At 46.2% G+C, this 26,792-nt stretch overlaps 1 protein-coding gene and 1 pseudogene across 2 annotated transcripts in view; both read left to right on the forward strand.

The window, feature by feature from the left end:
- Positions 1–10,096: 10,096 nt before the first annotated feature.
- The window catches only part of ST5 (suppression of tumorigenicity 5), a 104,856-nt gene continuing 88,160 nt past the window's right edge, over positions 10,097–26,792 (forward strand). The window contains exon 1 of one of the 2 annotated variants that reach the window (XM_023754567.1): positions 10,097–10,185. The gene's annotated coding sequence lies outside the window, so the exon portion shown is untranslated. Of the gene's footprint in view, positions 10,186–10,497; positions 10,892–26,792 lie in introns of those variants that run through there. The other variant, XM_006089645.3, reaches the window with a different exon arrangement.
- LOC102435221 lies at positions 17,176–17,580 on the forward strand (annotated as a pseudogene).

Below are 26,792 nucleotides of genomic sequence, written 5' to 3' on the forward strand. Positions count from 1 at the left end.
CATATATCTCCTTTGTTCTTTACAATCATTCTGTATTTCATTAAGTAAAAGTAGTTACTTTTTTCTAAGCATGACTAGTACTTAATCTCCAGTGATCAGTGCTTCCTCCTGGGTCCTTGCCACTTGTCATAATTCATATAATCTGTTCTGGAGTTTTGCCTATGACATTGCTAATTTAATACATACTATTGAGCATGTACTGTGTGTAAAGAAAGCACTGCATTCCAGCCTGTTGGGAATTTAAAGACGAATAAGAAATGGTCCCTTTACTTGGAAGATTAAAAATATGAAGGAATGAACAGTGTCTTGGTGGGGAAGAGAGGGAAAGTCAAAGAACACAAAAGAGAGAGTCCTGAGTATGGATGGGTGAAACTGGCCACCTCCCCAGTCCTAAGTGGCAGTCTTCAGAAGCCACAGTGGTGGCATGTTCCATGTTCGAACCTCTTTACAAAGACGAAAGGTATCCAATGGACTGATGGTTTTAAATCCTATCCCTGCAATTCGCTGGGAGTATCTTCCTGAGTTTGAGAGTGAGAAGAGGCAGGCCTGGAAAGGGTCCACTTTAAAAAATATATTTTTATTGATTTCAGAGAGGAAGGGAGCGGGAGAGAGAATCATTGGTTGGCTGCCTTCTGCACATCCCCTATCAGGGATCAAGCCCACTACTGGGGCATGTGCCCTGACCGAGAATCGAACCATGACCTCCTGGTATGTAGGTTGACGCTCAACTACTGAGCCATGCTGGCTGGACTCTGTGCAGTTTGTTTGTCTATTTATTTATTTAATATATGTATGTACATATATTAATAGGTACATTAAATGTAAATGTTCATGTACCTATTACCCAGCTGAACACTACTATTTGCTTTGAAATCTTCTATGGGAATAAATGCATTCATTTAAGAAAAACATATATGTTAAATTGTAGAAGTAAAACAGTAACAGTATAAAGTATTAGAACTTAGTAAAAAGGAAATATGGCTAGCATGTGATTATTGTTTTGGTATAATTTTCTTTTTCATTTGTATGGGTTTTTACATTCTTAGTGCAGTTATAGCTTTGCTATGCATAACAGCTGGTGCTGTTCAGTCTTTGCAGTCATCACTTCAAGTTAATTCTTAAATAAGTGATACATGCATGTGTTGTAAATTCAAAAGGCATAAAAAGATGCGTAGTGCAAACCAATTCTTCCTTTCACCTTCTCTTTCCTTTCCCTAGAGCCAGTCACTGTACCCGTTTGTGGATTATAGTTATCTTTAAAATGGCTGCACAACAGTCCTCGAGTGCAATGTTTTTCAGAGTGCAGGCCATCATCACTAGTGGGTTGGGAAATAAATTTCATGGGGCTCTAACAAGCTTTGGTTTGTTAATGCGATAGATTAGGATAGGAAGTAGCAGAGAGCATCACACATAGTAAAGATAAGTATTATTTTGGGAAACCTTTTCGGTTCAGTTTTATACACACACGTACACACACAGGTTCTCTCACACATGCAAACACTATAATACAATATAAAATGTATTTTTTTTTTACTATGAGTCATGGTTAAAACCACGTGAAATATACCAGTGTAGTAATAATTGACATGGAGGTTGTTTCTATGTCTTCATTATTATAAATAATGCAGGGAACATGCATTTCCCCCTCATATTTGGATTTTTTTCTTAGTATAACTCCCTGGAAGTGAGGCTATTGACTGAAAGGATATGAGCATTTTAATTGACCTAGTCAAGTTACTTTCCAAAAGCTGTGTCCCATTTCCTATTTAATACATGACATCTGGACTTTGTTCAGCATAGGTTATTTCAAGCACAATTTTTTTTCTGTGCATTATATATGTGATACATATTTTCTTAACAAAATGGGATAATTTTTCCCCCCCAAGTAATATTAAGTGAACATTTTCCTGTTTTACTAAATATTCTTCAACAGCCACACTTCTCATTCTGGGGCAGCTTTTCTTGGATGTAGGGTGTGAAGGGTGCCTACTCTAGTAATTCTCACCCACTTTTATGATTTATACCTTATATACTTTTATTTGTTTATCTTTAAATTTATACCTTATATACTTTTATTTGTTTATCTTTAAATTGCTTTTGGAAAGCATTTTATTTTTTTAAAGTCTCACCTGAGGATATATTTCCACTGATATTTAGAGAGAGAGTGGAAGGGAGGGAGAAGGGGGGAGGAAAACAGGAGAGAGAAGAGAAGAGAAGAGAAGAGAAGAGAAGAGAAGCATTGATGTGAGAGAGACTCATCAACTGGTTGCTTCCTGCATGCACCCTGACAGAGGCTGGGGATCAAATTTGCAACCGAGGTACATGCCCTTGACTGGAAATTGAACCCGAGACCCTTTGGGCCCTGGGTTGATGCTCCGTCCACTGAGTCAAACCAGCCAGCGTGAAAGCTTTTTATTTTTAAATAATTTTAGATTTGCAGAACAGTTGCAAAGACACTTTCCCTAATATTATATAACTACTAGAGGCCCAGTGCATGAAATTCATGCACAGGTAGGGGCTGCCAGCCTGGGCCTCCTGTCCACCAGCTGCCTGCCACCGCCGGCTAGGGCCTCCCTTCGCACCCGCCTTGGCCTTGCACCACCCACTCACCTGCTCTACCATTCCACCACAGTCACGCTCTCCTCTGGGCCCATTGGGGCCAGCAGTGCCTCCACTGCCGTCACCTGCTGCCAGCGCCACATCGCCGATGCCTGCCATGTTCCACATTTCCCCCTGGTGGTCAGGTCGAACTCCTGCCTGTAAGGACAATTTGCATATTAGCCTTTTATTATATAGGATTATATAGGATGGTACCATTATCAATGGGTATAATGTAAACTAGGGTCTTAACTAGAGACTTGATTTGGATTTCATTAGTTTCTCCCACGCAGGTCCTTTTTCTACTCCAGGATCTAATCCAGGACCCCACATTACAGTCAGTGGGTATATCTTTTAGTCTCCTCCAGTCTGTGACAGTTCCTTAGCCTGTCCTTGTCTTTTATGACCTTCACACTCTTGAGGAGTGCTGGTCAGGTACTTTATGTAATGCCCCTCAAGTTAGGTTTGTTTGATGTTTTCTCATGATTAGATTGAGGTCATGGATTTGGGGAAGAACACCACAGAGATGAAATGCCCTTCTGAGCAGATCTTGTCAGGGGTATATGATGTCAACATAGCTCATTACTAGTAATGCTGGCTTTGATCACTTGGTTAAGACCATGTCTTCCAGGTTTCTCCTCTGTCAAGTTGACTATTTCTGCCATTACAGTTAATAAATATTCTGGGAGGGATACTTTGCAATATCCTATTTCTCTTTGAATTTTTACCCACTAATTTTAGCAAGACAAAACTAAAAGCAAACAAAAAACTTATATACCTTCTTTTGCATTGGTGTAATCAATGAGATCACTGAAAGTGGGATTAGTAGCTGGTTCTCTTTTTTCTCATGCACATTAAGATAAATATTAAAAGATTGAAAATTTTAAAATAATGTTTGTCCATATATTACTTATAGTCATCTTGTATACACACTACACCTTGAAAACCCTGGACCATTCTGAGGTGCTAAGCACCAAATTGTTTAGGTTCTAAGGAGATATTGCTGATCTCTTATTAATTAGATTGATTCTCTTGTTAGTTGGTATCATTAGTTTATATATTAAAAATGTATTAATGGACCTTTGTACAGAGCCCTAAACTAGGATTCAGAGTTGAGACCTAGTTCTTCCTGAAGACTATTAAGGCTGGTGGGAGGATTAAGCTGAATAAGCCACGATACACCAAAATGCAAGGCAGTGAGCACAGCTGACACTGGAGTAGTGGTTGTTGCAAGGAGCGCAGGTAGGGATGAGAGTCCAGGCCAGCCAGGGACAATCAGGGAGAAAGCATGGAGGAGGCGACAGAATTGGGTCCACATACCCCATGTTTGCCTGGAATTTATTCTGCGGGGTACTCCTTTCCCAGGCTCAAGGCATTTTCTCCGTTATATCAAGGAAAAGCCATTTAAGTCCACATTCCCCTCATTCCTCATCTGCTTTCCCCCCCTTTGTGCCCTACCTCCCCATCCTGAAGCTTCAGTCATGACAGATTAGGGTCTTGGCTGAGCTCAGAGTTCTAAGCCATGTAAGCAGGAGGAACCCATTATGCAAGGGTGAAATGGTGCTTTAGAGGGGCCGGGGATTGCCTCCTCAGTACAGTCTTGCTTGGCCCCAAGGCTGTGTTTATGTGGCCCAGTGTTAAAATGCTCGGATTTAAGGGGCAGTGATCAGAGGCCTGTGGATTTGAGAAATTCCAGGAAGTTAGCCCATAGATGAGCATTGTGACAGATACTCCATGAGACTGGATCAAGCCAGTGAGTACCTGTACCCTGGGACCTGAACTTTGAGCTTTGCATTGAGAGCTGTGAGCTGAGTGGGGGTGAACTAGGGCTGGAAGGCTGGCAGACAGAAGGAGAGTGCTCAACCCAGCGTTAAGATGTCCCGTAATCGTTTCACCACAGGGCGGTGGGATCTATTATGGGATAATTATAGTTTGAATCCCACACTTTTCTAGTTCAGAGCCTTAGGCTTGGTTGGTGGGGAGGTGTGGGCGGGGGGGGGGGGGGAGAGTTGGGTGGGTGAGGGGTGGAAGATGGGTGGGAGGCAGGTGGGATTAGAGCAGGAATAAGGACCTGGGAGAATTCCCTTCCACAAATGCCAGGACTTGCGCATGAATGGGCATTGCTGTTTTCCCAGGAGGGCTGTGCATGCGAGTATGTGTAGCAGTGGCCAGCACACTGGAGGTCCTGCCAGATGTGGCTCTCAGACAGAGGAGGACTGGGCTTGCCATCTGGAGGGAGACATTCAATTCATTGATTCAAAGGCCCTAGTAGTGCCCATGAAGAGACTGCTTGATTTGCAGGAGGCAGATTGTCTTCCAAGAGAACTTAGTGCCAATTCTTCTGCTTTGTTAAGGCGGCTTTGTGTCAGAAGATGGCTCGGCGTGAGTCCCTGGCAGAGCCTCCGTCTTCTTCCAGGCACTTCCCTGGCCATTTCCTAGCCTCCACATCCTGTATTTGGCGTCTTGCTTCTCCAGGCAGGAAGCCTGACTCTCCCATCTTTTCCTCTAGGAAAGGCTGCCTTTGTTGATGACAGTCTTCTGTGTGATCCCAGGCAGATGACTCCAGAGCCCCAAGCCAGGCGCTCTGCTGAGAGGGTTCGATGGAGACTCTGTAGCCCCTGAAATAAGCTCTTTCCGCTGCATTGGACTCATTCAGAAAGCAACGGGACTAGGTGACTGCAGTAGAACATCCCAGCTAGAAGGACCCTTGGAGAATAGCTAGTTCCAACAACCCTCTGCTTGTCTGCAGGAAGTATGTAAGGGGGGCAGGGACTTGCTCAAGATCTCAGCACCTAGAAAGCAGGACCTGGGCTCCAGGCTGCTGACTCCCTACTCCTGGGTTTTTAATTCCCCGTCCACATTGCCTCAGAGGAGGGAAAGGAAAATTGAAAGCCCCAAAAGGGCTCTGGAACAAAAGCTGCCTGCTCACATGGCAGCCAGAGCCCAGGGTAGGAGAATTGGGCAGGACACATGCTGGTTCCCTTTACTTGGGGAGAACTGGGTGTCTTCAGGGGAGATGCTGCTGGACCCCAATCTGATGGGCGTGGGGAGCTAGGCTTCCCGGAGGATCTGAAGTTCTATTGCATCTCTTAGGCATTCTAAGATCCAACCAGTGTGTTAAAACAACAGATCACTTTTCTTGAATCTTCCTTTACCAGTAATTCCCAAAAGAAGGAGTGACTTTAAAAGATTTAGTCTACTCTTGTGTTTTCAGGTACAGAATTTCAGTTGTTTTATTATTTTTTTTAATCCTCACCTGAGGCTGTGTTTCCTGAGTTTGAGAGATAGAGGAAGGAGAGGTGGGAGAGAGAGAGAGAGAGAGAGAGAGAGAGAGAGAGAGAGAGAGAAACATTGATGTGAGAGAGGAACATCGATTGATTACCTCCTCTACATGTCCCAACCTGGAATTGAATCTACAGCCACCTGGCCAGGGCTCAGTTGTTTTTAAAGAGACAAGAAAATATGATAAAGTCTTCTAGTGACCCATGTCCAGAATCTAATTATCATCTACTAGTACATATATATTCTCTTGGTACACATAAGTCTATCCACCAAAATCCCCTCACCTTATGGAGAGGCCACCTGTCTCTGTGTTGTTTGTTTTAGTCTTTTTCAGTGATTCATTTATCCCCCTCACATTAATTGATTGTGCACTGTGAATGAAATACTAAAGTGGATAAATCTTAAGGGGCTCATGACTGTGAGGGAGACAGGGGTACAAGTCACAGTGGTAAAGTGACATAAATACCATAATAAAGGCATCTTCAAGCTGCTGTGGGCTTGCAGAGTCGACAAACATTCTGCCAGGAGATCAAAAAATGTTTCACAGAAGACGTGTTAACCGAGCTGGGCGTTGAGGCAATTGGATTTTGCTGTCGGGGAAGGAGAGACACGCAGGTGAAGGTAACAGCTGGGAGGCGAGGGCAGGGAGAGGAACAGGCTGTCTTCGGGGCACCAGGTGGTGTGCTGCGGCTTGCTGAGAATGGGGTGGCCGGCAGGGGATTGTGGGCAGGAGATGAAGCCAGAGAGGACTTCAGATTTTGTGGTAATGAAGCTCATGAGAGGGGCTTGGACTTAGGCACACTGCTCCTGCTGTTACTGAGGCCTCAGTATCCCTGCCCCCCTACCTCCAGACAATAGTTTTTAAAATTTCTTTTAAGTAACGGAAAAAGGTGTGTTTTTTTTCAAAACTTTTATACCCGTCTCCAAATTTTAAAACATAAAATGACTTTTTTTAAAAGTAAAAATGTATTTTCTGTAAGCACAGTGACCTGCACAGTGGAAGGGAAGTGTTTTTGTCCCTGAATGGAGCTGACCCTAGAGAACCTTCTCATCTATGGGATCCGGGCCGTTCCTGGTCCCGTTTGGTTTGGCAGTGGCGCTGGCGGTGGAGCGCCTGGGAGTGGGCACTCTGGTAACGGGAGAGGCTGTAAAAGCCGGGAGCACGTCCCGAGAAGAGTGACCTTACGAAGAAAGTTCTGGGAAACAAACCACAGGGAGACTTTACAGGAATTTTCAATTGAGCCCATAGGCAAAGCACATGAGGGAAGGAGATGTAATTACAGTTTGTTAGTCTATGAAAAGATACAGTGAGTGACATGAAATGGCTGTTCACGGTTTCTCCTTCCTGTAGGATAGGAAGGAGTGGGGTTTTATGCGTTCATCTAAGCAAATATTCATTGAGTGCCCGCTGTGAGGTGGGCCCTGTACTAAATGCAGGAAATATGGTGGTTACCAAAAAACAGCCCGTGTTCCTGCTCTTACGGAATCATAGGGGAAGACTGACATGAAGCAAGATATCGCACAAATGGGCACAAACTAGGGTGAGTGCTGTGAAGGGTAAGCTCTCATTTAGATCGGAGGAGGTGAGAGGCAAGTCAAGGCATGGTGAGTAAGCGTCAGCCAGGTGAGGACGGGTGTGGGGGAGTGTCCCGTGCAAAGGGGAACAACCTGGAAAAAATCTGGGAGTTTTGGGGAACTACAAGGAAGCCTGAGTAGCTAGCACGCAGAGGGGGAGGGCAGGAAGCATACTTGGAGGAGGCTAGAGAAGGGTCATGCTGAGCCTCATAGGTCCCGGTAAGAATTTTGATTTTATCCTAAGTGCGATGGGAAATGACACAATCTGGTTTAATAGGTGATTCAGACAGCTCCACGGAGAAGGGAGAAGGGAATTGTGAGGGCAGGAATAGAAGCTGGGCCAGTTGGGAGGTTTTTGCCATAATTAAGGGGAGAGATTGGGGTGGCCATGGAGGTACAGAGAAATGGACAGATAAGTGACATATTAGTTATTTGGAATTGGTAAATGGATTGGATGTGGGGAGAGAGGTAGGGAGATGGTTGTCTCCCAGGTTGCTGGCACAAGTGTGCCTGTGGGCTTCCCAGCAGGTACTAGACCACTGAAGGCTGTAAGAGCCCTACCCTTCAGCACAGGTCAGGTCAGATTGACCTGCCTCCAGCCTCACAGAAGCTCTCTCTGGGCTGCAGACAGGCCCTAAGGAACCTGTACAGCGCCAGTATGCCACTAGGGGGAGCATGGCCTGCATTCCCTGTCAGGTCTGGAGGGCTTTTTGAAGTTTAGATTGCTTTCAAGACTCACTTGTATCAGCTTCAGTACTCGGCCTTGGCCCCTGGCCCCTCATTCTTCTTGGGAAAATGCCTGACATATGGCAGTTGCTCAGTAAATCTTGGTATAATATTATATTGGTGATAATGTGAATAATACCTTATTTTAGAAATGGATGGGCATCACCTCTTCTTTCTCAGTGTGGAGATGGGACAAGTGGAATGTGCATGTGGAAGGTCAGGAGAAGAACCTGACCTGGGCAGGGATGCCTGTTGACAGTGGGAAGAAGGGAAACCTGAGTGATTCGATGGCCTTGAACGTGTTGTTTCATTCTCTCTCACTAGGGCCTGGAGGGATTTCTGAGGGGTACTTGGGTCAGGTTGGGCATTTCAGTGGGTGATCGGGTGTGCACCCTCTTTGAGGCTCTGTGTCCTCTTCTTTGAGGGGGGGGGGAAGGGAGGGAACAACTGTTCCAGGGTTTTATTGTTTGTGGTGAAGAGCAATTGGCTTTCACACATTAACTCTTTTTATGCTCATCTCAGCCCTATTGGTTATGATAGGTTTTATAGATGGAAGCTGGAGGTTAGATGATTTGCCCAAGTGCACATGGCTGGTGGTTGAGCCAGGCACTGCCAAGGTCTTCTGACTCCTGCCCTTCTCGGCGTTCTTGGAACTAGTCTGCTTAATATATATGGAAGAGAGCCGGAAGGCTTGGGAATGATTTCTAGATCAGCAGTTGCCAACCTTTCGGACCTCACGGACCACCAGTGATCCACGGACCACCGGTTGGCGACCGCTATTCTAGATCTGTTATTTTCTGGTTCTGTGGCCGGTGGCAAGTCATTTGACCTCTCTTAGATTTTTAAAAATAAAAACTGTTAAGTTAGTATGATAATACCAGCCCTAACTTTCAGGCCTATTGCGTTGAACAGATGAGTCAAGAATTGTGAGAGTATTTTGGAAAAATATAAGGTAATTTATAGCTATAGAGCAGGACTTTTCCCCTCTAAAATGTGCACCAGTACTTCCACATCTCATAGGTGCTATCATAGAGTCTTCAGACTAAAAGGATGGTGGTCAGGCCTACGTCACCATCACGCAGAAAGATTCTCCCTCTAGCCGGTTGCTCAATGGTTAGAGTGTTGGCCTGTGGACTGAAGGGTCCTGGGTTCGATTACAGTCAAGGGCGCGTACCTCCATTGCAGGCTCAGTATCCAGCCCCAGTTGGAGCCTGTGTGGGAGGCAACCAATAGATGTGTGTCTCTTACATCAATGTTTCTCTCTCTCTCTCTTTCTCTCTCCCTCTCCCTCTCCCTCCCCCTCCCTTCCATTCTCTCTAAAATATCAATGGAAAAAATATCCTCGGGTGAAGATTAACAACAACAACAAAAAGATTCTCCACCCCCCCTGGAACCCAGCCTTGTATTTTATAACTGGTTATCAAAAAAGGTGTTCGTTTGTGAGATCACATGGCAGTGCGCTTTAGCAGAAAGTGCACTGGACTAGGTGGCAGTGAACTGCTCTCTACTCTTAGTTCTTCAACTGCACAACTAGCTTTGTAATTGTGGACTAAACATTTGATCTTTCTGAGCCTCCGTTTTCCCATCTATAAAATGGCAATATCGGTCCAGTACATTTCAAAAGGTTTTGAGGATCAGACAAAACAGTGGATGTAAAAGAAGGTTACAAAGCATAAATGCTCACAGAGGGTTAAACTTAGAGGGCCTGCTGTGTCCTAGGCACTGTGCTCCCTCCTGGACAGAGTGATACTATTACTGGCCGTGACAGCAGCTCACAGGAAGCCTGGGCTGTAGCTGCAGGCCCAGAGCAGGGAAGAGAGATGAGGATGTATCCCCTTTGTTGCTTGGGCTACGACTCTGGACTTGCCCAGGACTCTCGCTGGTCCTGACCTAGTGTCTTTCCTCTCCATTGCAGGAAGATGAGAGACTGCTTGGGCACCAGCACTAGTACCAGGAGGCCCTGCACTGGTTAAAACCATCGCCACGACCTGGGCAGGCAGCAAGGTAAGCAGAGAGGCCAGTCCAGGCGAGCTCCTGGGATGGGAATGCATTTCCGCCTCAGCCGCTGCCCGGAAAATCCCAAGTGCACAAACAAGTCAAGGCAATGCATCTGGGTCCTCCTGCCCGTATCCAGGACCCAGAGGAAGGGCTTGCTTCCCCTCCAAGTGCTCCAGCTACCCCCCTCTACCCTCCCCCCCAGCCGGGTTTCTTCCAAGTTATAAAAAATGAGACACTGGAGGGGAAGAAAACAAGTCCTCTCACTGTCTTCTCCCTTCTCCCCTCTGAGCTGTTTAAGCAAGTTCCCAGGAGCAGCCCAGAGCCTTGTTTGACTGGACGGGAGGTAGGAGGAGTGGAATGCGTGCAAAAACCGAGCTGATCAAAAGACAGTGCTGTTTCATGGAAGCCTCCCAGAGCTAGAGAGTGAGAGGGGGAGAGAGAGAGAGGGAGAGAGGGAGAGAGAGAGAGCACAGCAAGCGAGCGCTGGCGAGAACAGGGTCTCCATGACAACTGGCCTGGCCGGCTAGCAGTGCTCTGCTCATTTGGCTGGAAGGAGCGCCACGAAAGGTCAGAGGAAGGCGCTGTGGGAAGCTCGCAGCAGGTATCAGAGCTCAAGTGAGTGGATTTGGGGGCCCTGGGCTCCCTGACAGACTGTGGTGTGAGCCAGACTCTGCCGAGAATGGAGTGGGCAGGAAAGCACCGGGACTTCCAGGTAAGGTCTGCTCCGGGCTCGGACTGTTTTCCTCCTGTCCTGACTATGGTCTTGGGCTGCTTTCTGGGAGGCAGGCGAGTGACTGTGCTCTCTGCTCAGGGTTGGGGGCTCAGGAATGATGTCATGCTCCAACAGTTGGATTCTATTAGCTCAAGGAGGAGGGATACAGCCAATTTTCTTGACTTTGCAAGTCTAGCTGATCTCACTCTTGCTGAACCTGAAGTGTTTAGACTTCACCATAGAAATCGTCTTACTTTTATTTAGAACAAAGGCTTAGGATATTTTACAGGATGAATCTTATATAGAAAAAGTGAGTTTTCATCACTCCAGCATCGTGTTTATAGTTCTTACGTGGAAACTCCAGTGTCTTTTGAGTGGCTCCGTTTGTTCTGTGAACACTGTCTGTTTTGTCTCTTGATGCTGCTGTGTCTGACCTGTAATGAAAAAAAAAAAAAAGCTAATGAACTCAGCTAGGAGCCTGTGGTGAGTTGCAAGTCTCTGTGGAGCACTTATTAGGACAGAGGGACTGTCTTAGGGATATCTAAACTGGGGTCAGTGTGTGTCTGTGTGTCTGCCTGCCTGCCTGCCTGTCTCTCTCAGATAGCTCTGTAAGCAGCAAGCTGTCCTCCCTCATTAATAAGGTCCATCACAGGCTTTCCTTAAAGATCTGTTGGGGTGGGGAGGGTGCTAGGGGACGGGTCTTGGGGTTGGAGGGTCTACAGAGAGGTTTCTTAACCAGATATTTCAGAGTGAGCTCTCAGTGGCAGCTGCTAGGAGCGAGGCTGCCAGAGGAGACAGGAGGTGCTGGGGTTGTGCCGACGGATTCCCAGGGTTAATATTTTAACCAGATCTCAGGGCACCCAGTGTGCTCCTACTGTTTGTCCTCTGTTTTGGTAAAACTTGTTCTGACCTAGCGGAGGGTTGTGTGGGGAGCGCAGTGTGGCCTAGGAGAGGAGACCCATCCAGAAAGGCACGCACACAGGTGAAGGGGTCGCTAGATTGTCAGTGGTCTTATTAGGAGGACTAATGCAGTGGGCACTCCCTGCAGCGGAGACCCGTCAGAGGATGTGCTCCCACCCCAGCCAAGCTGTGTCTTACACTCCTGGACCTCAGGCGACTTGGGTTTCTCTGTGGGATGAAGGAACAGCTGCTGTCCTGGCTCTTCGTTTTTTCTTGAACTTTCTGAACAGAATGTCTTTTGTATTCTGGCAAACAATGAGGGGGCCTTCTGATTCATTCCGGGTCAGCTTGCCAATGCAAGCACTGGCCATCCCCATTGCGGGCTCCCTGAGTGTGGACGTGTGCGCATGAATGTTGTGGCCTGAGGGCCCACAAGGGCGAAGTCAGTGGCCCTGGACCTCAGCCGGGCCACTTCTAAAATGAGGCCTCTTTTCACTACACTTCAGGGCCCCCTGCTTGGTTGAAATGTGTGGTACTGGGGGAGGGGGATGATGCTGCTGGTTGGGATGAAAGTGGAGCCTCTGAAACAGGGGGCCCTTCAGTGGGCAGGGCAGACCCAGGATCTCAGTTCTCCTCCACTCGTGTGGTTTACGGCTGGGGCCCCTCAATTCTGTCGCCCCACACGTGGGAAGGAAGAGGCTAGCAGATGACCTTTCTTTGGATGTTGCAGACAATTAATGGACCTGGGGTGAGGAGACTTGAGTCCATGGCCAGGTTCTCAAGGTGGACACGGGCAAATTCCTGACCTCACTGACTTCAGATTTATTAGCTGTGGGATGGAAATAATGATAAAACTGTTTCTCAGGATTGTTGGGGGGAGCAAATGAGATAATTTCCATGAACGTAATTTTAAACAAGTCAAGTCCTATGCAGTGTAAGATGAGTTGAAATTTGAAGGATGGCCCAACTCCCTCTGGAAAGTCACTGCCTCTCTGCTCTGGTCTCCCCACTTATCAAGCGCCCCCTTCTCTTGTGCATTTATAAATAAAGATGAGAAGAATCTTAGAAGACTTGTTTAAGATGTTACAGTGCTTTCTTGGGTTGGGAAGTTGAGAAAGAGTGGTGTTCACTGTAGACTTTGAGCCTCATGAATGACCTTCAGAGATAACCCTTTCCTTAGGTCACTTGACTTGTTTTAGTACCGAGGAGAGGGATTCCAAGAGACCCCTGGCTTTCCCAGTGTCCCACGGCTACCTGGCAGGTATGCTGCCGTCGATGTCAGCAGCTGGAGGAGAGGCTGTTGCTTGCCAGGGCTGCTTCCCTCGTCTGCTGGGTTCTGCTGGGGAGACTGTGTTGCAAGGGCAGGGAGACCTCTCTCCTCTGCTCTCCTCTCTCCTTTGAAAGGCAGGCCTCTAACTGGCAGGAAGAGTTCCTGCTCTGGAAGGCCCCTTGGGGGCTGGGCAGCTCTTTCAGGAACTTGTGTGGCTACAGCTTAGAGGGAAACAAGAAAGAAAGAAACAAGGAAGTGGGAATTCCAAGGGCAGAGATACTTGATATGCCATGGGGCTGTGCCAAGGAACAGAATTGAAGGGGAGGGGAGATGCCAGCCAGGGCACCCCAGATCTGTCCTCAGGAATCTGTAGGGATCATGGTATACTAGGTGGGAACACAGGGAGGGGCCGGGCACCCAAGGGGACCTCAGCTTTTGTTGTCAGATCAAGAACCCTGCCAGCCATGCCCTGGAGTGGTGTCTGGGAAGAAGCCCCCGAAAAGACCCAGAGTAGGCAGATTTTTTTTTTTTTTAACAATAGAGCCCTGTTTCCAGGTGAATCCCGTCACCGCAGCTTCTGAGGCCTGCAGCTTAGACTGGGGCTGCAGCTGTGCCCACTCCTTGTCAGTCCAGCTTCCCAGAGCTGGGTCACAAGTTGGATCCCTCCATCTTCCTTAAGGAGCATTGCTGTTCTCACTCTCTTCTCCTTTCTCAACTCCCCTTCCTGCACACTCTCCCCCTGGGCTCCCTCCTCTCTAAAATGAGAATGGTCAGTTACCCAAGGAAGTTGGAACTTTGAACTACCTTGGAGGACAGGCCAAGAGCATCCTTAATTCTGCTGGCTCTGCTCCTGTCCCTGGAATGAAGGGCTTGGGTGCACAGTTTGGAGGGACACCCCAGACTGCAAATATCCTAGCCACTTGGCTGGCCTGGAACTAAGAGAGGCTGTGCTCCATTCTCTACCCCCTCCGATTCTAAGAACTGTTTTGAGGAGTTCTGCCTGGCACCTGAGGGAGGCGGGAGCCCTCCAGAGCACCTCCCTGCCAGCTGGTGGGACTGAGGGACTGAAGAGCATGTCTTCCTGTAGCTTCTCTTAGCTGTTCCCTGTGAGACTCCTAATGTCCAAGGTGGGACCCAACAGAGTTTTCTGAGGCAGCCAAGCAAAGGGAACATGTATCCGAGCCCGCAGGAGGCCAGGCAGCATCCCTGCAGAGCTCTGGAGTGGCCTCCCTTCTGTGCTCTGCACTGGCTGGGAGGAGAGGATGTGTAGGGCAGGCTGGTGGGAGGGGGAGGGGAAATCGGCTCCCAGATAATTGAGTTCTTTGAGTTAGAGGAACTATGGAAAGTGGAGAAGGGGCCAGGAGGGCATGAAAGATAAAAAAAAAAAAAAAAAAAAAGACCATCTGGCATAGTCTGCAGGGATTTCTCTCCAAAGCCTGTGGGAAAACTCGAATTAGTGAGTGCCTTCTTCTGGGGGTGGGGAGGGAGGCTGTGCATCGATTTTATGCTGGGAGAAGACACTGCGTACATGTGTCTCGGTAGGTGGGTGGGGGGAAATGCTGGGTACGTCTGTCTTAGGGGAACATGCCACATAATATTGTCTGATTGAAAAAACTTGGGGTCTCTGTTTCTAGCCATAGGCCCTAGAAAAGTGTGTGTGTGTGTGTGTGTGTGTGTGTGTGTGTGTGTGTGTAGGTGTAGGTGTAGGGGAGAGGAAGATGTTAAATGAGTCTAGACTACATTATTGAAGGATTTTTTCCAAAGATCCCTTCTCTTATTTTTTTTGGCTCCGATACCCTGTTGTTGTAGGGCTGTTGAAATTATCACAATATTCTCCTCATGTAAAAACTGCCTGAATGTTGATTGTACTTTTCTTATAAAGGGTGAATTATATGCAATTAGGGTATGAGGCCTTCTCAACCAGAGCTGACCTGTTCCTCAGGGCTTGTTATGAAACCACCTCACTTTTCAAAAATCTAGACTCATGCCGAAACCGGTTTGGCTCAGTGGATAGAGCGTCGGCTTGCGGACTGAAGGGTCCCGGGTTCGATTCCGGTCAGGGGCATGTACCTGGGTTGCGGGCACATCCCCAGTAGGAGATGTGCAGGAGGCAGCTGATCGATGTTTAAAAAAAAAAAAAAAATCTAGACTCTTGTTCTGAGAGACTTGTCCCTGAAGGGGTTTGTATGTGAGCTGGAGGTTCGCTAAGAGGAAGCAGCACTGTTTGGGAAAAATGAGATGAATGGAGGGTTATGGGAATCAGGATCTGGAACAGTAGGAAAAAGGGAGAGGCCCTGGGGAGGAGGATTGGAGAGAAGACAGTTCTCAGGGAAGGCAGGGGTGATAGATAGAAAAGGGTTACCTGGGTGGACCTAGGAGGCCTTCACAATTGAGCAGAAGGCTGGCCTGTCCCCACGGGACTCAAGGAGACCGTGCTGTGTAGGTTCTAACAAACCCTGGGAAGACAGGGGTGGGTGGGGGTGGCTGGCATTGGGATTGAACTCCTGTTCATTTGCTCTTGGGCTTGGCAGCATCTCTGGTGCCCATGTGCTGTCTTGGTCTGTTCACCCATTTAGTTTCACCCATTTAGTCACTGAACACAGAGGATCTGGGCCAAGAGCTGGGCAGGATCTAAAAAAGTACCAAGTGTGGTACTGATGCCCATATATGTTGTGGTTATTTCCTCCCCAGAGCAGGCCTGATTAAGAGAGGAGAACCATAGATCTGCTGAAGTATAGGGTTTTCGTGTCAGGGTTAATGACTCTCTCATGCTTTAGGCTGGGAAGAAAGGAGGAGGGTCCGACTCTCAGATGCTGATTTAAAGCATTTAAAACACGGTCTGAATGATGGAAGAGAGCCAACTAAAGGACTGGAAATATGAAGAGGGTGAGGGTTCTCGGCCTGTGTCAAAGCTTTTCTGAGAGTGTCAGAAGATGGGGTGTGAGGGAGGGGGTGATAGGAAAAGGGAAATGGGAAAATTGGAAAGAAAACTATGAAGTCGCCTGGGTTTTAGAACTACTTCACTTCATGGAAGGAACTGAATTTTGATGCGCTCACTTGTGTCCTGGAACACAGGCTCTCTTATGGAGTTCTGATAACTGAGTTGTCATAAATTACTTTCAAACGAATCAACCTGTGATGTGTTTGTTCAACTGGATAATCAGTGAGTGTACGGTGCTGCCTTAGAGCAGCTCTGATGGAACCATTTGCACTTAATATAAGTCTTTTACCTTTGGTATGGTGCAGTGATTAAGAGCTGGAGCTCAGGAGTCTTTTAAGCCTACATTTAGAACCTGACAGTACTGCTTACTAACTGTGTGACCTTGCAACCTTGGGCAAGTTATTTAATGTCTCTGAGTCTCAGTTTTCTGCGAGGCATCTGTAAAATGGATATAGTGATAGTACTTAGCTTGTTGGAGTTGTGGTGAGGACGACATGAAATGACACCTGTAATGCTCTCAGCCCAGAGCCTGGCACACAGTAGATGTTCAATGCTTTCCATTATCATTACCAACTTAGAGCAGCATTTCCAAGGAGGTGAGGCTGGCACCTCTTAATCAGGTTGGGGTTACTGTGTTGGGCAAGTCAAATCAGATTCTTCTTTTAGTAGGAGTTTCCACTTTGCATTTTCTTCATCTTTCTGTCACGACCCCAGGAGAGTCTCTGAGGTGGTCCTTCTCAAACCAGCTTCACAGGCTCAGCTTTATCATCCTGTAGGACGCTTACCCTTAATGGTCAGGGGAGACTAGAACTGCCTCTTGCCTGCCCCTTTCCTGTAGGCCAGCCCCCGTGGGGCTCCTGCGGTCCTCCTTAACCCAGCACTGGAGGCCCTTCGCCAGCTGCTCCTAGTGCTCTGCACACAGGCCACGCCAGTGCTCCTCTCTCCACTTCCATGAATTCCATGGATGTCTCCTCCACCACCCGGCTCAGAGCACAGGCTTTGCAGCCAGCTCTGGAGATGCGTAATGTGGCTCTTCTTCTTCCTATCTGTGGACCTCTGGCAAATGAATCTCTGTAAACCTTAGTGTCTTCACCTGCAAACTGGGAGTATTGTTACTCATCTCAAAAGTTTGCTGTAGTCTTTGCGCCATCTTCCTATGCCACCATAGTCGTACACATGAATGTCCTGGCTGATGCTCCAAAGAGTATCAACAATGCCGAAAAGAGAGGCAAACGCCAGGTTCTTATTAGGCCGTGCTCCAAAGTCATCAGCCGCTTTCTAACTGTGATGACGAGGCGTGGTTACACTGGCGAATTTGAAGTTATTGATGACCACAGAGCTGGGAAAATAGGCACAGGTTAAACTAGTGTGGCATAATCAGCTCCAAATTTGATGTGAAACTGAAAGATCTAGAAAAACAACTTGCTTCCACCCCGTCACTTTGGTTTTATTGTACTGACAACCTCAGCGGGCATCATGGACCATGAAGAAGCAAGAAGAAAACACACAGGAGGGAAAATCTTGGGATTCTTTTTCTAGTGATATAATGCAAATGTGCAAATAAAATGCCTCAAAGGAGAAAAGAGTTTGTTGTAAGGGTTAAATGAGTTGATTTATATAAAGCACTTATAGTATAACTAGGGTTCCTGGCACGAATATGCTCTCAGTGCATGCCAGCTGCTGTTGTTAGAGATCTCTCCCACCATGCATTTCTGTGCCTGCCTTCAGCAGGAGAAGGAGCCCTGGCCAGGTAGTCCGCAGACCCGAGCTTTAGTCCCGGCTCTACCTATGACTTGCTGGGTGACCCTGGGGATGTAACATGTCTTCTCTAGGCTTCAGTTTCCACTTCTAGAAAGTGGGAGGTTTGGACTGAGTGTTTCCATCAACATTCTGACTTATTTTTCAGCTAGATTCCCTGAAGTTCTATGAAAATAAGTATAATATTCTATACATTTTATCTCCCCAAATTGGCCAACATATATAGTTTATGTTTTAAAACTATTTGAGTAACTTTTTAAAAAACCCCAGCAGCTGAATTCAAGGAAGCATTTCTACTTCATACTCATGACCTGGAGAGTCAGGAACCTGTTCTCAGATGCACAGGGCTGGGCTCCAACAGCTTGCAAAGAGGCTCCAGCCCATAGTGAGCTAGGAAGCCCACCAGGTCTGTAAGAAGGAGGTGGGTCTCACTTGGTGCTGCTGGGAAAATTTGGGTCGACGTGTGTAGAATCCTTATCTGTTCTGCTGTGTGGACTTAGACCAGCTCTGTGGATAAATATGGCCATCCCTGTTTCCTCCTCTCCGTGGAGAAAAATTGCCGTGTTCTGTGACTGACTCGCTCTCTCCTTTAGAGTTTTGAGTGAGCCAGTTGTGCGCAAAGACAAACCCGTGTGTTGGGGGCAGAGTCATCCAATGAAAGCGTAAGTTTAGAGCCTGGGTTCTGGACTGTTGGGGTCAAATTCTGGCTCTGCCACTTAGAGAAGTTACTTAGCCTGCCCCTGCCCCGGTGCCTCTTCTGTATAATTGCATGGGGTTGAGGCCCAAGTATCAGGTGCCTAGAAGAGTGTCCTGTATCTAGTGCTGAATGGAACGTAAGAAATTGTTGTAGTTGTAAGCCAAGCAGAGTTTGTTTCTGAGTGGCTAGTCTGTCAGGTTTGTTCTGCTGAGAAATGTGAGGTGATATCCCCGTCCTCTATGTCAGGGGTGGGGAACATCTAGCCTGTGGGCCGTATAAGGCTGGAGAAATCATTTGGTCTGGCCTTGCCAAGGCATTAGGGGTGAGTTAATTAAATGTTTGACCAAATACAGCAGGCTAATTTTTAAGTTGATAATTTTGTATGGCCCTCGACTGATGTTATAAATATGCAAATGGCCCTTGGCAGAAAAATGGTTCCCCACCCCTACTCTATGTCTTGGGCAGATATCTAGTGTCAGCAGAGCAGTCATAAGTGCCCCCAGTCAGTACCTAGATCATAGCTCTGCGGCTTTGCTGTGGTGAAGAAATATATAAACCAGAGGGGAATCGGGGTGAGCCTAAGGAGCATGTCCGTTGAAAGGCCGCTCTCTGATGAGTAATGTATGTGCTTGGCCCTGGAGTAGGGACGGGGCAGAACCCTGTGCGAAAGAGCACGATAGGAGCCAGGCTAAAGGAGAGTGTAAGCTCGGACAGACGGCGAGGTGTGAAGGGCGGGCAGGTGGTTGTGGCTAAGACAGTAAGTGGTGTCATAAAGCTCCTGGCACTTGGTCTTCCCAAGAGACATGCTGACTCCGGGCCCCAGCAGCGACCACTCGGACCGCTCAGAAGAGCGGGGGATTGAGATGAGGAGGTCCTAATCTGTTCCTAACGAGAATGAGCATCACACAGAGCTTGGTGCATCTTATCTGCAAGTGTAATTATAAAGAGATTTCCTTCTCCAACTGCAAGAAGCAGAAACTTTCGCTGCCAAACTTAGCAGCATGTTTTAAGTCCCTCAAATCTCCTTTGAGTGCTACCAAAGCTCGCAGCTTTGTTGTTATCTCTTGTTGAAATACAGCCTGGGAAGGTCATATCAACAGTGCCAATTTATGGGCCTGCTGAACCCAGGCAGGCCTAGGGCAGAATGGGGAGTTCCTGGGAGTAGGTGCTTCACAAATTTTCTCTTTGAATTTAAGGTTCCTTTTGCTTGAAAAGACTGAACACTGAAGATTAGAGTCAGACCTTTTATTTCTTCTGTTTTACTTCTGGAGGCTCCCACAGGCAGGAGTTCAGACTCCATAGTAGCTCCCTGTACACTCAGAAGCTCAGCTGTGGTGTGACTTACATTATGCCCTACATTCCTCATTGGGGGCACGTATTCCTGGAACAACGTTGTGCCAGGATCTCCCACCCTATTTAGTTTGTTACCAATTTTTGGTTTACCGTGTATTCTGAAGGAGCGAGTGATTAAAAGAGGAGATGACCAGACGGTGTACAAACCACACATGGGGCTTTGTACTCGCTTGTAAAGATCTGGGGATAAGAAGGTCAAACCCGTGTGTGTATGTATTTGTCACATGGCAAAATGGGTGCCAATAGGAAAGATAATTAAAGAACCCGACTGCCCCGGGCAACTGTAAAGAAGTATGGCACTTGAATGCAGGAGGGGCAGCTGAGATGAACTTGGCAATGGCAGGGGCCATGGTTTGCAGTCTGTGACTTGACTGACTCAGCTGCTGTGGTCAGGGAATTGAGATTTTGGAATCTAGAAAGGGAAGAGCGCACGGAAGTTCCTTGTTTTCTTTGCCTCCTTCTAACCCCTGACTCACTCACCCTTTTGGATTCAGACACAAATGGCAAGACTGCCAGAGAAGTTGCTGGTTTTTGAAACGGACCGGGCAGCACTGGCCTCTCTGAGTTTGTCAGCATGGCTGAGCTGCCGTCTGGGAGAGCCAGAGTGAGGATAGGATGCTGGTGACAAGAAGGGCGCGGGTTTTGTTGACTCTGAGTAAAGTGCCCGAAGGGAAGTGGCAGGGATCAGGTTTAAAAGACAGCAACGAGGAGCAACTGGAAATGTTTGTTTTATTTAAATTGCATTAAATGGAAATAAAAAGTTGTGTTGTTTTTTGTTTTGTTTTGTTTTAAATCTCAAAACCCAGAGGTGGGTTTCAAAATCAGTGCTATCCAGATTTCTTGTTACCTGAACAACACCCAAGGTCAGTTGTGTACACAGCTTTGCTGGAAGAAGTTGAGCCTGGGAAGCGTAGACACTAAGGGGGAAAACCATGGAATTATGTATATTTCGTCACAATGAGAAAAATTGGTGGAGAAGGCAAAAGAAAGCCATGGAGACTGCACACCTGTCACATACTCCCAGCCCCCGCTAGCAGTTAACATCTTGTCAGTGGGAGAGTTGAGATAACTTTTTCTGTGTTCCCCGGGGGTTCCTTTCTCCTCAGCCTTTTTCTCTTTTTAATTTACAGCCTTTCCCTGAGAACCCATTTTCTACTGCCTGCCAGTTAGTTGCAAAATGAAGGCGGGTGGGGGCTGTCCAACTCGGCCTCTCTTGTTTCGAAACTGAATTTATTTATTCATTCGATACATAGTTTTCGAGTATCCATTTTGTTCTAGGCGCTGTTATAAATGCTGGGGATGTAGAGATAAGGAAGACAGCAGCGTCCTTGTATCTTGGAGCTTCAAGTATAGTGGGGGAGCAGTCAGGAAACAGTAAAGAAATCAATAAATGAGATGAAGATCGCGGTGTGAGCTATGGAGGAAATAATGGTCACGTAAAAGAGAGTAACAGGAACGTGAAAGCTATTTTCAACAGAAAAATTTAGAGAAAGCCTCTCTGAGAATATGACATTGGAGCTGCAAGTTCAAGAACAAGAAGAAGCCTTGTATTTGCGGCTTTGGGGGAAGTACACTCCTGGAAGAGGGAACAGCAGAGGCAAAGCCCCCGAGGTCGGAGAGAGCTTGGCCTGTTCTAAGAACATAAAGTCATCGTTGTTAGAATACAGGGAGCCCTGAATGTAGGGTATAAAATGATGGTGGAGGCTAGTTCAGGCAGAGCCTTTTGGCCACAGTAAGGAGTTTGAAGAACCACCATGAGGAGTATATATTGTATTTGAGAGAGATGGTTGGCTAAGAGGAATATTGAATTTGATCATCTGAAAAGAAAAAAAATATGGGTAAATAGGATCTGGAGAGGGTATAGGCCAGAGGTTCTCAACCTGTGGGTCGCGACCCCTTTGGCGGTCGAACGACCCTTTCACAGGGGTTGCCTAAGACTATCCTGCATATCAGATATTTACATTACGATTCATAACGGTAGCAACATTACAGTTATGAAGTAGCAACGAAAATAATTTTATGGTTGGGTCACAACATGAGGAACTGTATTTAAAGGGCCAGAAGGTTGAGAACCACTGGTATAGGCACACAGCTAATTAGCTAAAGGATGTTGAATAACTACTCAATTCTGCATATTTCTTGGGATCAAGCAAATATGTGTATTAAAACTTTCTGTGGGTTTTAAGTTAGTGGTGTGTCATTAGTAGAGTGCTTACTCTAGTCTAGGCATTTTCACTTGCATCATTTTAGTAAATTATCGCAACTGCCTGTGAGTGAATTTGTTGATGTTCTGATGTCTACAGATGAGGAACTCGGAGTGGCCAATATGCTGAAAGTCCAAGCCTAAGTCAGTGTGATTCCCAAGGATGTGTGCCCTTTATATATCTCCACTCTGATCTGTGTGCCAACTGTACCTTCTCTTAGTTACCTAAAATATTTAAGGAACATTATTTCCTGAATTGTCATGGGTCGTTTACTTCCCTGTTCTCCTTTCTATCCATTGGAAGCTGGGATTGCTTTGGGTATTTGTGGAGTTTTTGAGATTTTTCTCAGCTCTCTCTGAAAGGAGTACCTGGTTCAACATTGAGAATGCCAGTCCATACCAAACATAGCGGAGGGCCGGTGTGTGTGTCAAGACTTGAAAACAGATAACCTGAATCCCCTCGCTTTGCCTGGGTAGGAAGAGTGATGATCTTTCTCATTAACACTTTACAAGTAGATAGAGGTCTTAGATTATGATTCCTCCTGTTTTAGGTAAAAAGATGGATTTTGTTTTTGGAGAATTCTATTTTTTTTTTGGAAATATTTTTATTGATTTCAGAGAGTAAGGGAGAGGGAGAGAGAGAGACAGAAACATCAATGATGAGAGAGAATCATTGATTGGCTGCCTCCTGCCTGGCCCACACTGAGTTTTAAGCCTGCAATCCAGGCATGTGCCCTGACTGGGAATCAAACTGTGATCCCCTGGTTCATAGGTTGACGCTATGCTGGCTGGGCGTGTTTTTGGAGAATTTAAAAAAATTTGTCAGTAAACTAGCACTTGTAAATAAACTGGTATGATTTCCTAGTTCAAAGGCCTCTCTTAGAGTCTCCACATTTGTTGGAAATGTTTAGGCCACCACTTCTCACTGGCTGGAAATTGAATAGTGACTAATTTCTGTTGGTGGATACTTCTTTTCCATGGGACTGATCCTGTTTGGATTCTATAAATGAAGGATTGGGATTCCAAAATGAAAATGTGTAGGATGTTTAATGTGCTCATTCCTCGGTGTTCGTGAGATCTGCGTTCAGCCCAGGCAGCCGGCTTAGACAGTAGTTTGTGATGGGCAGAGCAGAGTGAGATTGAAGTTCAGATTTAGCACAGATTCCTGACACACACACAAATTTCCTTTGTAAGTAATGGGATTCTCCGTTCCTGTCTTCTCTGTCCCTGTCTGTTTTAGTAACTACTTTGCTTCAAAAGGAAAATATATGTGGTTAGGAAAGATTCCTTAGTGTTTTTGTCTTCAGCACTCACTTACTTAGCAGACAATACATGGTCATCCACCATGAGCTTGGACTCACAGATGACTTAGGGGATGAGGCTTGCTGAAACCGGTTTGGCTCAGTGGATAGAGCGTTGGCCTGGGGACTGAAGGGTCCCAGGTTCGATTCCGGTCAAGGGCATGTACCTGGGTTGCGGGCACATCCCCAGTAGATGTGCAGGAGGCAGCTGATTGATGTTTCTCTCTCATCGATGTTTCTGACTCTCTATCTCTCTCCCTTCCTCTCTGTAAAAAATCAATAAAATATATTTTTTTAAAAAAAAGGGGGATGAGGCTGAAAAGATTTGTCAAGGTCAGATCTTGAAGGACTTGAAGCCTCTGGGAACTGGGGAATCCTTCTTCTGAAAGCAAACTGGATTTGGTTGGTAGGAAAGAAACCTATGCCCCCATGTGGATGATAGAATTGGGTGGGAGAAACTTGTTTTGTTTATCTTATTGATTGTAACTAAGAGGTGATATTCCAGTCCCTCAAAATTAAGGGACGTCTGGGGGTTCTGAACTCCAGGTTGCAGAGCCCTCAGGAGCTGCAGAGCAGTGGTTGCAGACTCGCCTGGAGAGCTTGTTTCAGTAGTTCTGAAGTGGGGCCCAAGAGTTTGCTTTTTTACAAGCTTTCTAAGTGCTATTGGGAACCGCTCCTTAAGAAGGTCAGCAGCTGAGATTCAGATGAGGGTGTGAGGGCCAGATGCTAACTGGTCTGCCTTCTTTCATCAACCTAGAATTTCATGTCTATACGGTAGAATCCCTTGGGTGGCTTACCCTGTATTATCAACAGAGCTGCTGTCCCAGTCACAATGACTCTTCTCACGATATCCATATCACTTCCGGATGAGGCTTCCAGCTCTGTGTTTGTCTCTAAACAGCTGTTTGACGGATTTTTTTGGAATTTACCCACCTGGGCATTTGATTCTGTTAGGATAGGTGACATTGATGCCAGGATAGGCTTCCCCACCCCCCCACCCCCCCCACCCCCGCACCCCCTGCCCTTCAGCACAGCATTTTGGTTGGCAGACTGATTCAGGGGCTGCAGGCAGGCTCGGCATAGTGTGTGCTGTTGATTAGCCAGGTTTACACAAGACATGCCTGGGAGATTATCTCTTTAGCTCCAGAGTACAATTCAAGGGCAAAGTCCACTGTTGGCAGCCGTTAGGCTGAGAACACCTGGAAGAGAGGCTCTCGCTTGGCTTTCACTTCGCCAGGCCTCAGTGCCTCTTCCCACAGAGGTCAGGTTTTCTACTGTCTGCTGCCCCAGCAGGGAATTTTGGGACACTCCTCCCAGAGCAGCATGGCTCCAGGCACTGCCGCTTGCTGTTGACTTCAGGACCTGTGGCTTCAGGTGACACACTTGACTTAGTAAATACCCACTGTCCTCTCTTCCTCGGCATTCTCATTTCCTGAGTCCTGGTCTGTGCTTGCTTCTCCCCTTGGGGAGACCATCTTCATTTTTCCTTGTGGTCAGCGACTCTTAGATTTCCCCTAAGGCTCTCTCTCCTCTTCTTAAGCTTCCCTCATTAGTTCAGCACAAGCATAGAGTTCTGTTTCCGTGTGGGAAGGGGTAGTAAGGGTTACCTGACCTAGCACTGCCCAGTCTTCTTCATATCCCTGCACACACAGAAAAGGATCACTTTTGTAAGGCGCACTGGGGTGAAAGGAGGCTGCTGGTGGCACTGAGCCCCAGTGCTGCCCGGGCTTGAAGAAGTCACTATATCTGCACAGCTGGAACCCATTCATATTGTTTGGGAACTCTGACCCAGTCCCAGATGCCTCAGAGTTTAGAGATGAGAGAACTGAGTGCCTAAGGTGGCACAGCTAGGACCCGGGCTCAGGTCTTTTCACTTTTGCTGACTCAGGGCCTTGCTGTTTGCACACATGAGAACTGTAATGTGTTATAATTGCTGATTAGCAAGCGTACAGGAAACTATCTTGGGTGAATTGATTTTTAGAAAAAAATAAAATGGAAAATAAAAAGTGTTGGTGAGGATATGGAGCAATAGAACCCTTATACATTGCTGATGGAGATGTAAATGTTGCAACTGTTATGGAACCAAATTCTTTAGGCTCCTCAGAAAGTTAAAACTTACTATATGGCCCAGCAATTCCACTTATCTAGGTATAAACCCAAAATAATTGAAAACAGGGACTCAGATACTTACTTGTATGGCAGTGTTCATAGCAGCATTATTCTCAGTAGCCAAGGTGGAAACAACCTGTGTTCACCCACAGATGAATGAATAAACAAAATGTGGTATATACAGTATTATTCAGCCTTAAAAAGGGATGAAGGTCTGATACCTGCTATAATGTGGATGAACTTTGAAATCATTGTCTTAAGTGAAATAAGCCAGACACAAAAGGATAAATATTGTGTGATTCTGCCTATATGAAATAGCTACAATGGGCAAATTTATAAAGACACAAAGTAGATTAGAGGTCACTAGGAGCTTAGGGAGAGAGGAGAATGGGAACTTATTGCTTAATGGTTATAGAGTTTCTGTTTTGGGGTGATGAAAAAGTTTTGGAAATAGTGGTGATGGTTGCACAACATTGTGAATGCCACTGAATTGTAAACTTAAAAATGCTTAAAATGCCAAGTTTTATATCTTTTTTACCACATAAAAATGATTATGTTTTACTGTAAAATTTTTCACTTGATAATTTACCTAGGCTATTTCTCCATGTCAGTATATTACTTTCAGCGGCAGCATTGTGTTTCTTCAGGTGGATGTATCATACGTTAATCAAGCCCTATTGATGGGCATTTGAGTTGTTTCCAAATTTTTTTATAATCAGTGCTGCAATAAGCGGCAGTGCACAGCCATCTTTTTTCCCCCAAGTGTTCCAATACTTGTATTACCTTAGGCAAAATTCCTAGAAGGGAAGGTTTGCTAATCAAAGGGTATTATGCTCATTTAAAATGTTAATAAATATTGCCAAACTGCCTTCCAAAGGAGTTGCATCAATTAATTCTCAGCCACAGTATATAAAGGTGCCTGTTTCTAACATGCCCTTGGCAACGTGGGTGTTATTCATCTTTGCCAATCTGATAGGTGAAAAGGGATTTATTATTGTTACTTTATTTAGGGTTTCTTTATTAGTGAAATTGAATATCCTTTATGCTCACTGGAAGTTGTGTTTATTTTTATGTGAATTTTCTGTTCAAATATTTTGTTCATTTTTCTGTTTGGTCCGTATTTTTTCCTGTAGATTTGTAAGAACTTTTACATACATCTAACATCAGAACTCTTTGCCTTATATGTTGCTGATATTTTTCTCCCCAGTTTTTTTCTCTTTAATTTTTGACTTTGTTTATGCTAATAATTTACCTTTCACATGTTTTAAATGTTTATGGAGGCAAATATATGATATTGAACTTAATGGCTCCCCAGCCCTATGGCTGTTGAGTTGGATTTTATGTCATACTTTTAAATTCTCTCTCAGGT

The sequence above is a fragment of the Myotis lucifugus genome, unplaced genomic scaffold, assembly GCF_000147115.1.
Source record: "Myotis lucifugus unplaced genomic scaffold, Myoluc2.0 scaffold_61, whole genome shotgun sequence".
NCBI classification, from domain to species: Eukaryota; Metazoa; Chordata; class Mammalia; order Chiroptera; family Vespertilionidae; genus Myotis; species Myotis lucifugus.